The sequence below is a fragment of the Pleurodeles waltl genome, chromosome 12 (assembly GCF_031143425.1).
Source record: "Pleurodeles waltl isolate 20211129_DDA chromosome 12, aPleWal1.hap1.20221129, whole genome shotgun sequence".
Taxonomy (NCBI): domain Eukaryota; kingdom Metazoa; phylum Chordata; class Amphibia; order Caudata; family Salamandridae; genus Pleurodeles; species Pleurodeles waltl.
Window position 1 is genome coordinate 165,101,136 of NC_090451.1, and position 16,569 is coordinate 165,117,704.

Below are 16,569 nucleotides of genomic sequence, written 5' to 3' on the forward strand. Positions count from 1 at the left end.
CATGGCGGTGCAACCTCCATGTAGAAGCTGGAGGAGAGAGGGGTCGTAATCCTCAGGGCGGTGCTGCATGCAGCGCTACCCTGATGGATTAGGACCACTAGCATCGACAGTCCCTTCATTGGAGGGACAGTGGTGGTGCTTGTGATCCGACTGTGGCCCAACTGCCACGGTCATGTTGTGGTGGTCTGACTTTGTGTCTGAGAAAATGCACAATTTTTTGACTACACTTGACCTCAAGCATCTAAAAATGGCTCTGTACTTACCCTCATCTAATGGACTAGTAGAGAGAGTGAACAAAGTGATAAAGGAAGGGGTAGAGACTGCTCTCGCTGCAGGTATGGATGTGGGACAATTCTTCAAGCAAAAAGTTTGGGAATACAACACTACTCCACATTATACCACTAGGGTCACTCCATTCTTGCTGTTGAGAGGGAGAAAAGACCATCCAGCTTTGTTTCCTACTTGGTAAAAGAATCAACTGGCCATTACGAAAACAAAGAAAACTGCTACTTTGAAGGAAAAGGTTACAAGAGTCATGATCACAGTAGGGTTGCTGATTTAATGTTTGGCGATTATGTTCTGATCAAAAGACCCATTATGGTCAGAAAGGGGGAGTCAGTGTTTTCTTCTCCAGCAAGAGTTTGCAGAGTTGGTAAAGGGTCAGTTTTACTGTAAAACAGGGGTTGGTGGAATAAAATAGGGTTAGTAAAACTCACACAGGAACAAGTTGAGATCATTATGAAAAAGGGAAAGTGCTTGTGTTGATTTAGATTCGGCACAATGGGTACAACCTAACAAGGAGACCTAGGAGACCCATGAAAATGGACAAGATAGATAACCTGCAATGGACTATATTTGGAGGTTACCTGTAAGAGACTCTAGAGGAAGGGAGAGGTAGTTTGAGACTGTTGCTTCAGGCAGGCAGGTCGCTCCTTACACCGCCACCTCTGCAGCCGCCACTCCAGGTGCCTTTTCTGTGTTTCCCGATCTCCAGTTGTGTTTTTTCCCTCGCCCCCAGCCGCTTCGTCCCCGCTGCCCTGCCCCCTCCCTCCACTTCAGTCTTCACCTCCTTTTTCCCACCGCTGAGCCCTGCGGCCCTACCCCCCTGCTCTCCCATTCGCCGATCCCCTCCCTCCTCCCAGCTGCCACTCCCTCCCACCTCCCCTCTTATGGTAGCCGTGGTGCAGTGAAAAGAGCGACCCTTGACCCTGCTTCAGGCAGGCAGGTCGCTCCTTACACCGCCGCCTCTGCAGCCGCCACTCCAGGTGCCTTTTCTGTGTTTCCCGATCTCCAGTTGTGTTTTTTCCCTCGCCCCAGCCGCTTCGTTCCCACGGCCCCGCCCCCCCTCCCTCCATATCAGTCTTCACCTCCTTTTTCCCGGCACTGAGCCCTGCGGCCCGCCCCCCCTGCTCTCTCATTCACAGACCCCCTCCGTCCTCCCAGCTGCCACTCCCTCCCACCTCCCCTCTTATGGCAGCCGTGGTGCGGCGAAAAGAGCGACCCTTGACCCTGCTTCAGTCAGGCAGGTCGCTCCTTACACCGCCGCCTCTGCAGCCGCCACTCCAGGTGCCTTTTCTGTGTTTCCCGATCTCCAGTTATGTTTTTATCTTGCCCCCAGCCGCTTTGTCCCCGCGGCCCCCCCCTCCACTTCAGTCTTCACCTCCTTTTTCCTGCTGCTGAGCCTTGCGGCCCGCCCCCCTGCTCTCCCATTCGCGGACCCCCACCCTCCTCCCAGCTGCCACTCCCCCCACCTCCCCTCTTATGGCAGCCGCGGCACGGTGAAAAGAGCGACCCTTGACCCTGCTTCAGGCAAGCAGGTCACTCCTTACACCCCTGCCTCTGCAGCTGCCACTCCAGGTGCCTTTTCTGTGTTTCCAAATCTTGGCCCGTCTGCGCCCATCCGCACCATGACCGCACCAAGCGCCAGTCCCCCTGTCCCACGCGCCACCCGCAACACCAATCACCGTTAAACAGCCAACGACCTCCACGCCCTCAATCCAGGACGCTCCCCCATCTGCTTCCAGTCCACCCCGAAGCACACCAAAGGACCATTCTCCTGCAAAGCCTGCAACTTCACCTGCAACCTAACCACCAAGCTCCAACACAAAGCTACAGACAACCACCTCAGCTGCATTCTGCTCAACACCCGCTCCGTCCACAAGCACACAATCGAACTCTGGGACCTACTGACCTCATCACCGCCTGACGTCGCATTTCTCACCGAAACCTGGATGAACACAGCCTCGGAACCAGACATAGCCATAGCCATACCTGAAGGCTACAAGATCACCAGAAGAGACCGCAGAAACAAACCAGGAGGAGGAATCACCATAGTCTACAAAAACACCACCAGAGTCTCCACCAGCTCCCACAACACCATCAACTACGCCAAGCACCTCCATTTCAAAATCCACATAAATGCCAACACCACCCTCAGAGGAACACTGGTCTACAGACCCCCAGGCCCCCGACCTCACTTCTGCGATGACATCGCCGACAACATCAGCACCCAAGCCCTCGCCTCAACAGACTACATCCTATTCGGCGACCTGAACTTCCACCTAGAAAACAACAATGATATCAACACCACCAACCTAATCGACAACTTCGCCAACCTCAGCCTCAAGCAACTCGTCACATCCCCCACCCACACCGCAGGACATACACTCGACCCCGTCTTCCTAGCTAGCAACCACGTCTCCTTCAGCCACACCACCGAACTCCACTGGACCGACCATCGCTGCATCCACTTCTCCTTCCAGAAGCCGGTCATTCACCACTTCACCATTCAACCCCCTCATCGCTATTGGAACAGAATCTCAACAGAACAACTGATCTCCCTCGCACAGGCACCCCCTCCCAGGACCCGGGACCCAACACAGCCGCCACCTACCTACATCAATGGATAGAAAACTGCGCCAACACCCTAGCACCACTCAAAGAACCCTCAGACATCCACCACAGTCCCAAGGCCAGCTGGTTCACCCCCGACCTGCAGGCCTCCAAACGGGAATGTCGAAGAATGGAGAAGACCTGGCGCCTTGCACCCACCAAATCCAACCACATCGCCCTCAAGACTGCCATCAGCAAACATCACCAGATGATCCGCACTACCAAAAGAACCTACTTCAAAAGCCGCATAGACACCAACGCCCACAACAGCAAAGAGCTCTTCTGCATCATCAAAGAACTCTCCAACCCCAGGCCCTACTCCCACAAACCCCCACCATTGCAGGAGCTCTGCAACTCTCTCGCCACTTACTTCCATCGAACGATCGAAGACATCCACAACAGCTTCAAACCCCAGACCCACCAGCCAACACCCGACAACCACAAACCCAACGCACCAAGAAACACCAACCCTCTATGCTCCTGGACCCATGTCAAGAATGAAGACACCATCAACACCATGGCCTCCATCCACTCTGGCTCCCCCTCGGGCCCCTGCCCACACCAGATCTTCAACAAAGCCAGTGACATCATCGCCCCCCATCTCTGCACCATCATCAACAGCTCCCTCGAGACAGCCACCTACCCGGAGAGATGGAAACACGCCGATGTCAACGCACTGTTGAAGAAACCCAAAGGGGACCCAGACTACCCAAAAACTACTGGACCATCTCCCTCCTACCCTTCCCAGCGAAGGTCATCGAAAAAATCATGAACAGCTAACTATGTCGCTTCCTGGAAGAAAGCAAAGCGCTCAATTCCTCCCAATCCAGATTTCGCAAGAACCACAGCATGGAGACAGCACTCATTGCTGTCACAGATTACATCAGGACCATGCTCGACGAAGGAGAAACCGCAGCGCTCATCCTTCTAGACCTCTCCGCAGCCTTCAACACCGTCTGTCACTACATCCTTCGAACATGTCTCCACAACGCTGGGATCCGCGGTAAGGCCCTCGATTGATCTCTTCTTTCCTCTCCGGCAGAACCCAGAGAGTACGCCTTCCGCCCTACCTGTCCGAATCCTCCAAAACCATCTGCGGCATCCCCCAGGGATCCTCCCTCAGCCCAGCACCCTTCAACATTTACATGGCTTCTCTCGCCAACATTGCACGATCCCACCACATCAACATAGTATCCTACGCAGATGACACCCAGCTCATCATCTCCCTCACGAAAGACCCACAACCGCAAGAAACAACCTCCACAATGGACTTCACGCCATCGCCAACTGGATGGAATCAAGCCGACTCAAGCTATACACAGACAAAACAGAGATCCTCATCCTCAGCAGCAACCCCTCCACCTGGAACGACTCCTAGTGGTCTACCTCCCTTGGAGCCACGCCCACTACCACCACCCAAGTACGGAACCTGGGAATCATCCTGGACTCTGCACTCAGCATGACTCAGCAGGTCAACGTAGTCTCCTTTTCCTGCTACAACACCCTCTGCATGCTCTGCAAGATCTTCAAGTGGATTCCCATCGAAACCCGAAAGACAGTCACCCACGCCCTAGTCAGCAGCCGACTGGACTTCGGCAATGCACTCTATGCAGGAACCACAGCCAAACTACAAAAGAAAATGCAACGTATCCAAAACGCCTCCGCCTGACTCATCCTCAACATCCCATGCCACAACCACATCTCTGCCCACCTCAGAGACCTACACTGGCTACCCGTATCAAAGAGGATTACCTTCATACTACTCACCCACGCACACAAAGCCTTCCACAACACAGGTCCGGCCTACCTCAACGACAGACTCACCTTCCACACCCCCGTCCGCCAGCTCCGCTCCGCCAGCCTCGCCCTCGCCTCCATCCCCCGCATTCGCTGCACCACCGCCAGAGGAAGATCCTTCTCTCACCTTGCGCAAAGACCTGGTACTCCCTACCACTCCACCTACGCCAGACCCAGGACCTCCTGTCTTTCAGGAAACGCCTCAAGACATGGCTACTCGACCAGTAGCCCCCCCCCCCAGCGCCTTGAGACCCTGACGGGTGAGTAGCGCGCTTTATAAATTACGTGAGTGATTGATTGATTGATTGCTAACAAAACATGATGGTAATTCCATGTCTGAGCACACTAGGACACGTACAATTAAGAAGCCTTGCAAATTTTATGAGTTTGTAATGTACTGAATTGCATTTTCGCTTCTGCTTTGTGATGTGCTTATTTTACTAGGTTTTTAGATTGTGTTAGAGGTATCTAGAAATGTTTTGAGGTTTATTGTTGTTATTTTCTTTTATTTTAGAAGGGAAGATGTGCTATAATGAAGGCACGCGATGAGCCTCATTGCGTGCCATGTTTATTATTAAACATGTAATGCCCAGTGCCAGTCGAATGGCAGGCGAGGATTCCACCTTCCAAGTCAGTCAATGGAGGAAGCCGAGCCAACCAGTCATTACTGGTCGTGGGCAGTCTGTGATTTTAATAAAGCCTATACTTCTCACCTTTTCTACGCCATATTCGTTCCCCACACAGAGTCAGTACGCAGCCCAAGCAACCTCCCTTCTCAATTCTGAATAAATCAGTTAACTCTCCCCTATTTCAATATCTTACACAGGAATGGCTAGCTTCATGGAGTCTTATCAGGACTGCTAGGATGTTGTCATGAACCCCCATATGGCCGAAGACACCCCATAGCTTGTGATAGGGGATCAATTTGAAAGCTGGTTTTGAATTGACAAAAACACATATAAGTGGCTCTTCTCCAGCACAACAGTTTTCCAATCAATAGTGCAAAAACAAAATATTAGTTAGGGTTGTTAGGGAACTAGCATCAGAATTTTTGCCGGTAGCTCGGCGCTTTGCAGGATTAAGGTAAAGATTTTTTACCCTAATGCTGCAAGGCAGCCAAAGGCCCATTGAAACCAATAGTAGCCTCCTTTTAACGCCTGCTTTATGCAGGTGTTAAAAATCCAGGAAAAAATGACTCAAAGACATCTGTTAGATTTCATTGTGACATTTTTAGGACCCCCCCTAATGGGGGAACTCCCCCTTTGCATGCATTATGCCTGGCGCAGGCATAATGTAGCGCAAAGGGTTACAAAGTGGCGCAATGCATGCATTGCACCACTTTGTAAATATGGTGCAGCATTTTTGGCCTTCTGACGCCACAATAGCGTAAAAAATGATGCTAATGTGGTGTTAGAATGGTGCTATGTCCTCTTAAATCTGGGCCAAAGTTTTAGAGGGATACGTTTTGGAACAATATCAAAGCAGCAAATTATATGCGGCGATAACCTTAATGACAAGAAAAAAGGCTGTTAGGCTCCCTGCCTTCACACCCTTCACTTTTCGCAGACAAGGATGCTCCTTTAAGAGTTTTTTGATCAAGGTGTGAGAGACTGACAAGGCTTGCCCTGGGGTGTCCCAAAAAGATTGAAATAATAAGCAAATACGCATAGGCTTGTTATGGCTAGTGCTTAAGGTTTTCTTTGAGCATGGTCTTGGAATTAGTGTTTCTCTCCTGAGTATAAAATAAAACGATTTTTTTCTGCTCTGCTTGCTTCGAACTCAACTGTTGTTTTGACCATGGTAGAGTTGCATGGGTTGCATATTTTTAGCATGAGCCAAAGTGTAATTCCTCTGCTCCAAGTATGAGTCCGTAGGCTGTTTTTAGCTTAGGCGTTATTGGTCTGATTCCTTTTCTGATTTTTTTTTTCAGGGCAAAGTAAATAGAAATGGAACTAGAAATGCAGTGACAGTGAGCAAGCAGCGATTATATAACTCAAGTTGTTTGAGTTTCATTGACACTGATTCGTGCCAAGAGTGAATGCGCACAGACAGATATTTATCGTGAAAGGATGTCCCATGAAATGGACAAATAGGTGAGCAGAGGAGGGAGCAGGAAGGAGAGGCAAGAACTGAGAATAACCTCCTGCTATCACCCACTGTCTGACCTATTCATCTATCATTCATTCATGCATTTATCCACCCATTTACTTATTTTCTCGTTCGCCCACTGACTGTTCCACACAATAACACAGATGAATCGTTAAAAAAGCACTTTCGTTAAAAACAAAAGCCAAATCTAATGGCTTGGCCGATTATTCTTTGTAATTGATTTAAGCACTTCAAAGAACAATTTAAGGGGCTGTGAATATTGAAATGGGTTTTGTTTTTTGCATTTTAGGGGGTATTTTCAGAGTCCTTTGGCAGTTTTTTGTGACTGAGTTTACAGACGATTTGGTAAATATCTGGAAATCGTATTAAGTGATTTCCATTTCCAACTTATCACTATATATTGAGAATTTTTTTCCAGTGGCGGTTAGAGTGGAATTCACAGAAGCAGTTGCTGTCATTTAACACGCTAAGAAGGGTATTTAATCAATTCGATGGGATTTGTAGAATATTATACAGAGATATGCTGAAAATTGTTAATAAAATGGAACCTGCACATAGTTTTTCTTTTTTTATATTTCATAGCTACGAGGTGTCAGCTCGAGAGGGCAGTGTAGGTGTATAACATTGACCTCCTTGGCCACCCTACCCTTAGCAGTTTTCTATTTCCTCCCCAAGCCAATTACTTTTTCATTTTCCGTCCAGAATCATATTCGCATTTTGTCTTCTGTACTGACCTGCCAGCTTATATCTCTTTCTCTGAATGGGCCTATTGCATTATGGCAATATGTTTTGGCCTTATCTTTCTTTGCTGAATTCCATCCTCATTGTCTTGCTGTCACTCAAATGAGCAGGTGCAATTTACTGCTGCTTGACTTTTTCACTTCTTTCTCTCTCTGCTTTCCTAAACCAAACAAATTCAGTGTTAGTACGAACGGAAACAGATGTGGTAAAAGCGCTTATTTTTCAACTGCCTCTGCTTTCTATTAACAAGCTACTTAGAGGATTGTCGTTTCCCTCACCCTTTTCCGTCTGTCCCTTCATGGAATAGAAAATAAAAACTATTTGTATCCTGCTACCTCCCTCAGTATTTCTTTATGCTAACACTCACAAAAAAATGAACCAGGCTTCCTGGGACTCAAACTCTCCCTTGCTCACCTGAACTGAAAGTGCTGGAGTGGCCTTTGTTTTTTTCTGCGCACTGGCAACTCCCGCGCTTTACATTAGACTTACAAGTCTGTTGAGCCCTTGAGATCTGAAATAATTGATTGGTAACAGCTACATTCCCTTCAGTGTCACACTTTTTGCATCTTTTTTTGAGTTTCCAAACCAAAAAATCTTAAAAAGGGAAAACAGACACAAAAATAAACAGTAGTGATTGATACCAAAAAAAAAAAAAAAATACAAGAGCAGTCTTGGGCTAGTCAGCACCAAGTAGTACCATGACAGTGCACACATTAAGAATGCTTCAGAATTTGTACATCCTCTATAAAGAGTATAGTCATTCTTTACATGAACTGGTGTGACATAAATTACCTGACAAACTACCCATCATACGTCCTCCACTGACGAACCCAAGCACACAATAAGTATAATGTACTTGTGGGTACAAGGAAGTGTCCCGGGGTTATCTTAAGCTCCACTGTCAGGTGTGCTGTTAGTTAATCCGAGCCACTTGCGGATTCCTGACCGCATAGAGTCACTCGAGACCGCTGTCTAAGCTGAACAAACTTTGTATACCCCTGACACTACAGCTTCTTAATTAATACGCCTAAGTATAGGCCAGAGGAGAACCGATGAGTTTATATGTCCGTGCACAACGGGATAATGTCTAAGCCGTACTTAGAGGGGAGAACATCATGATGATAGTAGTACTGTGGGGATGTACTCATCGAAAACCTAATGCCATTGCTATAAAGGAAGGCCTCAGAAAAAAAACATTCTTGTGTAGCTACAATCTCCCTCTTCGTGTATCGAGGGGTCTCACAGGTCAAATAATAAAAGAAATATTAAAGAGACCTACTGTGCTTCAATCTGTCAATAACTGCAATTATTGCAATCGAACATGCTGTAGTCCGAAACCTGTAGGCAGTACAAACTAAACCAGAGGTAGTAGCAGGACATGTACACGTAAAAGAACTAGCTATAAGTAAATACCAGCATACAAAGAACAAGAAAAAGAAAAGGAACGCGAGTACAACCCTTCTTGCAGGGTCATCCCCAAACTTTTTGCCTTCTTCCTCCTATCTTTTCTGACCTGTTTTTATTGGCTTTAGGACTCTGGCCACTTTACCACTGCCGACCAATGCTAAAGTGCAAGCGCTCTCTGTCTAAATGGTATTGGTGAGTGGTTAATCCATGATTGGTGTATTTAATTTACTAGTAAGTCCCTAGTATAGTGTACCATGTCTGCCCAGGGCCTGTAATTCAAGTGCTACTAGTGGGTCTGCAGCACTGATTGTGCCACCCACACGAGTAGCCCTGTAAACATGTCTCAGGCCTGCCATTGCAAAGCCTGTGTGTGCAGTTTTGAACTGCCAGTTTGACCTAGTAAGTGCACCTACTTGGTAGGCCCAAATCTTCCCTTTTACTTTATGTACGTCACCCCTAAGGTAGGTCCAAGGCAGCCCCATGGGAAGGGTGCAGTCTATTTAAAAGGTAGGAAATGCACTGTGTGTTTTACATGTGCTGATAGGGAAATATGCTGATAGGGAAATACTGATAAATGTGTTTTGCACTATCGCAAGGCTTGTCTCTCCAATAGGGTAACATGGGGATTGCCTCAAAATATCTGTTAAGTGCAATTCCCCATTTGGAGCAGATAGAGATGCTGAGTTTGAGGTCTCTCAACTCCCAATTCAAAAATACATCTTTTGGTGAAGTTGTTTTTTAAATTGTAAGTCTGAAAATGCCACATTTAGAAAGTGGTAATTTTTTTGCTTAACCATTCTGTACCCCTGCTGGGCTCTGGAATACAAGTCTGAGTGAGGATGACAGTTGGGCTGTTTGTGACTTCACTCTAGACAGTCACAGAAATGGAGCTGAGGTGTGCCCTGCATAGCCTGATGGATCGTCCTTGGCTAGAGTGGTGGCAGGAGCTGACACTTGTGCCTGAATAAGGCTGAGCCTGTCCTTACACAAAGCAGTCTACAACCCACTGAAGTGTGTCTGGGGTCAGGGCAGGAAAGGCAGGGCCTTGTGCACTACAAAGACTTTCTTTTGAAGTTTGCCTACTTCAAAAGCAGAAATGAGTATAATTATTGGATGTTTGAGACCACAACTTTAGAAAACTTCTAGACTGAGGACATTCTGCCAGGAAGAAAAGGCAGATGATGTAGGATGACTTCCATTCTGCCTGTTGCTTTGTTGTGCTGGCCTGCTTCTTGCTGCTTCTGTCCTAGGAGTGAAAGGATTGAACTTTGCTTTCTACATCCTGCTTCCAAAGGTTCTCCAAGGGCTTGTACTGAGCTTGCCTTCTGTTAGAAGTCTCAGGGACATTAAAGACTTCATCTGCCAGCACCTGAGCTCTCTTGCTGAGAGTCCTGACTCGCCAAGTGGTGCCAAATCCAGTTCCTGGGCCCTTGAGAGTGAGTTCTGGTGTAACCTCCAGAGCGACTTTGGAACTAGCGTCACTGTCCGACTCTGCACCGCTGCCTGCACCGGAGCCGTGGAATCGACACCTCACCTCCCATGCCTTGCAGTAAGAGACCCATGCCTCACCTTCACAGTAGCAAAAAGGATCCAATGCCTCACTGGCTCCAGTGACTCCCTGCAATGTCTTTGTATCCTCATTGTTTTCAAAGGTACTGTGCCTGGGGTCCGTGTGACTCAATGACCAGCCTGCACTCCCTTGTGAGTGGTGTCAGACTGTTGGGAACTACTCTATCAAGATGTTATAATAGCCCCAGTTGGAGTTATTGTGTTTCTAAGTGCTTTACTCAGATTTAATGTTTACAAATTTGCATCTTTGCATGTGTATGTTGGATGTGTATTGTTTTAGTCTTGTTTTATTCTGATAAATATTGGCTATTTTTCTAAACTGCCTTGGAGTACTTTTATGGTGATTTCACTGAGTTACTGTGTGTGTGTGTGTGTTTGTACAAATACTTTACACCTTGCCTCTGAAATAAGCCTGACTGCCCGTGCCAAGCTGCCAAGGGGGAGAGCAGGGGTTATCTTAGCTGTGTGACTCCCTTACTCTGAATAGAGTAAGGGTCCCTACTTGGACAGGGTGCAAACTACTGCCAACTAGAGATCCCATTTTCAACAAACCCTTTTTCTGACTACTGAGCCTTTGCTAGAATGGAATATCATTTATTTTTTTCAAACCAGTCAGTGCTGATAATCACCACAGTCATCTATACTGTATGATTTGCTCATTCATTTAACAGTTGGGAAATCACAAGTAAAATGTCAACAATCAGTTTATTAGTGACAGTAGATATCTTGAGCAAAATTACCTTAGTGTGGCCAATGGACCTTAGTCAGAGCACACGCCACTCTCATGCATCATGTCCTCACACACATACTTCTAAATGGGTCAACATATAAGGTTATACAAGCATCTTACTTCGTCAAGGAGATGAGCCCATATGTCACCTATTGTAGCCCTCCATGGACCGTAATCCGTGGTGGCTACCATTCTAACAGTGTATTTCAAGCCTCACAAAGCTGCTGTCATCATGAAGGAGTCTGACGTTATGCATGTTGGTCACTATGAACGTATCTTAACTTCTCACTGGAGATTATACCTAATTGTGGTTCTTCTCTCTGCTGTGAAAGTGATACCTATGAATAGGTTGTACATGGTCTGATAAACCTTTTGCTTTGACAATTCTTATAGCTGTAGATAAACTTTATTGTTGGGGAAGCAGCCAGGCCCTTGTCAACTAAAAAAAGAACATTGACTAATAGTCCCAGGTACTGAAGGGAAATACTTTGTATGTGAATGCCCTGTTTGTGAAAAGACAGCTTCCCATAACTCACAGTGAAGTCAGCAAATGTGGGCTGACCCATTGTCCACTTAGGCATGCTAGTGTGAGTGGAAGAAAAAGTGAATGACACAACACAGACTGAGGGCCAGATTTACATGGCCCTAGTGCTTCCTTGCACCACATCAGTGTCCTTTCTTTTATGCTAATGTGGCTTGACGAGTCAATTTTCACTGCGCCATTTTAACAAAGTGGTGCAATGCATGCATTGCACCACTTTGCAACCCCTTGCGTCACATTATGCCTGCGTCCGGCATAATGTATGCAAGGGGGACGTTCAAGCATTAGTAGGCCTTCAAAATGGCACAGTGGAATGTACAAGATTTCACTGTGCCATTTTTAATGCCTGCTCAATGCAGGCAATAAAATGATGCACCTATTGCAGAGGTATTCAAACTGGGGGGCGGCCCACCCTAGGGGGCCCTCAAGTGATCCCGGGGGGGGCGCCAAACTCTGGCCAAAATAATTATTATACAGATAACATGCCTTAGTTTTAAGAAGAATCATGTTATTGCAGTTTAAAAAAAAAGGTAACAGTACTTAACTGTAATGTTTAAATAGGTTTAGAAATATTTAAACATTGCCATCTTCCTAAAATAATTGTGAAAAAGTCTGAGGGGGGCCCAAAGATTTTAATTTTTCAACTGGGGGGGTGCGGCATTAAAAAGTTTGAAGACCACTGACCTATTGTAATCAATGGACCTCTTTGCACTTTCCTGCACTAGCATCAACATTTGTGACGCTAGTGCAACAAAGTTCCACAATAGAGTCAAAAATGTTGACGCTCTTGGCCTAACGTGCGCCATGGTGCAGTATATTGTAAATGCGGTGCAACCATGATGTCGTTAGGTGGCGGTAGGGGCACACAAGATAAGTGATGCATAGGGACAGATGAGCCACTTTCTTGCAAATCTGGCCCCAAGTTTGGAGCTTGGCAGAAAACCCCTATCTAACTATGCTAAACACATAATTATAGTAAACCCATAAGATTTTAGCTAACACCAGACCTAAATAAATCAAATCTGCAAGGCATTGGCTGCCAGACGCTTGCTTTTGCTAATGCTTTTTTGTAAGGTTTTTTTGGTAATGTTCTTGTGAATTTTTATTAAAAATACATAGTTGAATAGAGAGACTTGTATAAATAGAGGCGTTTGTATTAATAGATAGTATTATCAAGTTACCTGGATATGTAGATAGTTGCACTGAGAGCAATGGCTGCAGAGGTAGCTAGACAGACAAGCAGACAAGCAGACAAGCAGACTGGTAAACAGACAGAGAGGTAGACAGACAGATAGATGAGTAGACAGACAGACGGGTAGACTGAAAGATAGACAGACAAGTTGGTAGACAGACAGATAATCAGAGAGGCAGGCAGACAGGCAGGTAGATAGGTAGACAGTCAGAATGATAGAGACAGAAATTTGAATAAACAACACAACTTCAATATAGCTTGAGACAGGAACTCCTGAATCTTGAATGTACTCTCTGATTACATCAAAGGTAGCATGAAGAGCTGGTAGAACTCAACCTGCTATCACATCAGGGTTTGAACACACAGGCAATACTAAGTAATAATAAAGTAAAAACAAAAGCACTGGTACTGAAGGGAACTACCTTGTGTATGGACATGCTGCTTGTGAAAGACTAAAATGCAGTAACTCATAGTAAAGTTAGCCAGTGGCTGAAGATGGCTGACCCATTGTCCATGCAGTACATTGTAGTGAGAAGAAAATACATGTGAATGACACAACAAGAGACCAACAGATGAAGAGAGCTGACCTAAAGCCCATTTAGCTAAGCCTATTATACATATAATTTTAGTAAAGTCAAATAGCTTTGGCTATCACCAGACCTACAAAACAGACCATAGGACATTTTTCTAATGCTGAAAAGTTACCTGATGTTAACATTGAAAGAGCACAGATTTAATTAAAGGACAATTCACAACAAAAAATATATAACTAAAACACACACTCTTAGACCTGTCAGCTTTAGGGTGTTCTTCCCCCAAACCTTTTGCCTTTACCCTCTACTTTTTACTGAAATTTGTTTTGGTGGATTTAGGACTAAACAGTGCTAAAAGGCTTGTGCTCTCTCATTTAACCAGGGTAAAATTGGCTTACAACGGATTGGCCTATTTAATTTACTTATAAGTTGCTTGTAAAGTGGCATACCACATTCCCAGGGCCTATATAATAAATATTAGTGGGTCTGCAGCACTTATTGTGCCACCCACTTAAGTAGCCCCTTATAACATATTCCAGGCCTGAATGCAGTTTTAAATTGCCAATTCGATTTAGCAATGTAATCTCCTTGCCAAACCTTAAACTCCCCTTTTATTGCATACACATCACCCATAAGGTAAGCCCCAGGTAGCCCAAAGGGCAGGGTGCATTATAATTAAAAGGTTGGACTTAAATGTTTAAGTTTTAAATGTCTTGGTAGTGAAAAACTCCTAAATTCATTTTCACCATTGTGAGGCCTATCTCTGCCATAGGATAACATCAGGTTGCCTTATTACATTTAATTTATTTGATTGGGAACATTTGGTGTCTGAGAAATTGTAATTAAAAATTCTCTTTCATAATAATATTAAAGTTGGATTTTAAGTTGAATTTTTGAAAATGTCACTATTAAAAAGTCCCTGTTCTAACCTTTTGGATCCTTCAGCCTGTTTCTGGGTTACATGACTGGGTGTAGTCGGCAATAGGACTTTGTTTATCCCTATATTCCTACCAGACTGCCATGCAATAGAGGGATTAGGTGTGCCTAGATGGGCCATCAACTGGACACAGCCTGACTTGCAACTGAATAGGCTGTGCTCTTCCTACACACAAAAGACTTGTCATCACTGTATTATTCAGCCAGTCAGCTTGGAGCCAGGGCAGGGGAACCAGGAAACTTCAAGCACTTCAAAGGGATTAATCTAGAAACTTCTCCTCCTTCAAAGAAGGTACCAGGTCTGAAGATAGGACACTCAGATCCACTCAGTTCACTTTCTGGACTCTCAAAGGACTGCCTACTGCTGTGGCCTGCTGTGTACTACACAAAACTGCTTTGTTGCAGCTGGGAGTACCGCTTCTTGCTAGAATCCTACAAGAAACCTTCCGAGGTCTGCCCTTCTATGTGAGCCCTGCTTTAATACTGAACCCAGGACTTCAACAGTGACTCCAAGGGCTAATTGGCTGGCCTCCTGTTCAGAGTCTCAGGGGTAGAAAAGGCTCCAGGCATCTTGAACCCACACCTAGACACAGCCTGAGTGCGTTCTAACCCCCTCCTCTAGACCTGGACCCTTGGTGGTGGTGCTAAAGGTTCTCAAATAGCAAAAATCCAAAACCAGAAGCTTGGAACATTTTTAGCTAAAAACTGCTCTGAGAACCAAGAGAGGAGTAGGATCAGTCTGCTCATCTATCCATGCAAGATGCATCACTTTGTTAGGCAAACTTTTCAGCAGGTCCTGCTATGTTCTTTTACCCAGCAGCAAATCCTGTTCAGCTGACCTTTACCAAAGGGGTATCCGTTCTCATGGAACTCTCATTGGCTAGAGTCCCCAGCCTCGTCCCGTAGGAGATTTTCGACTTCCAAAAAGTGACTACGTCCAAATGAAGAATTCTTCACTGCTACTTTGCCCTGTGACTACCCAGAGATGATGCTCCCTCCTCAGACATCACGTGCACCCTTGCCCTGCAGAACTTTACCTTCTCAGAACATTTGTCTCTGAAATTTATGAAAGTTTGAAGGTAAGCACCAAGTGGGCCCAATCCACTTTTTTTGATGGACTTGAGCTGCATCGCGGTCGGACATATTTTCTGACTTTGTCCCAGTCTTGTGTGACTAAATGTGTATTGTTGGAGCTGTGAGCTTTTAAGCACTAGCTTTTACCTTAAACTTTAAAAATTCATAACTTCAGTTCTACCGTTTTTTGTTCATTAAAATTCTCTATATTTTTCTAAATTGGTGTGGGGGTTTTCTTTGGTTTTGTTTTCACTTTATTACTGTTTGTGTACTGCACCAATACTTTACACATTGCTTCTAAGTTGAGCCTGACTGTTTTTGTGCCCCCCAGCTACCAGAGAGTTAAGCACATGTTATTTTTGTGATTTTTGTGGTTCACCCTGACAGGGAATGTGGCTGTTGCTTGAACAGGGGCCAACTCTCATTCAACCAACAACCCATTTTCTCACACTCACATTCTGCTCTACAGAAGTATTTAAAACAATATAATATAAGTGATATAATTCAAGCATATCAATAGTCATGGTACAGTTGCTTTTTGGCCTAACTTGATGAAGCTCTGTCTCCTCTGGTCCTTCGATATTTATACTTCACTATTCTTGGAGACTTTAATTTCCACCTTGAGAGTGCCAGTGATCTGGAGGTAAGCAATTTTTTCATACCCTGAGCATTGATACACAACTTGGTTTCAAGTGGCCACACACTTGACTTTATCTGCAACAATAACCCTATTCTAGCTGTCGAGGGCTCAACTTGGATGTGCTCGTCAGATCACATGCTAATTCCTTTTAAAATTACTTGTGAGCAGGGCAACCACCCCCCTCAGAACCTGGTACAGTTCCCACTACCATTTCCAGCTGGAGAAAGTTGGTGATGAATCCCACCTTCTCAAATCTCATACTTGATCCTACTCCTACGCTGCAAGGGTGCATCTCTGACAATGTTGATTCCTTCAATAGATGAATAGACCAAGCAGCCACTAGTTTAAAACCCATTATTCTGCACAAGAATAACCCAAAGTCCTTATCCTCAGCCCCTTGGTTTAGTT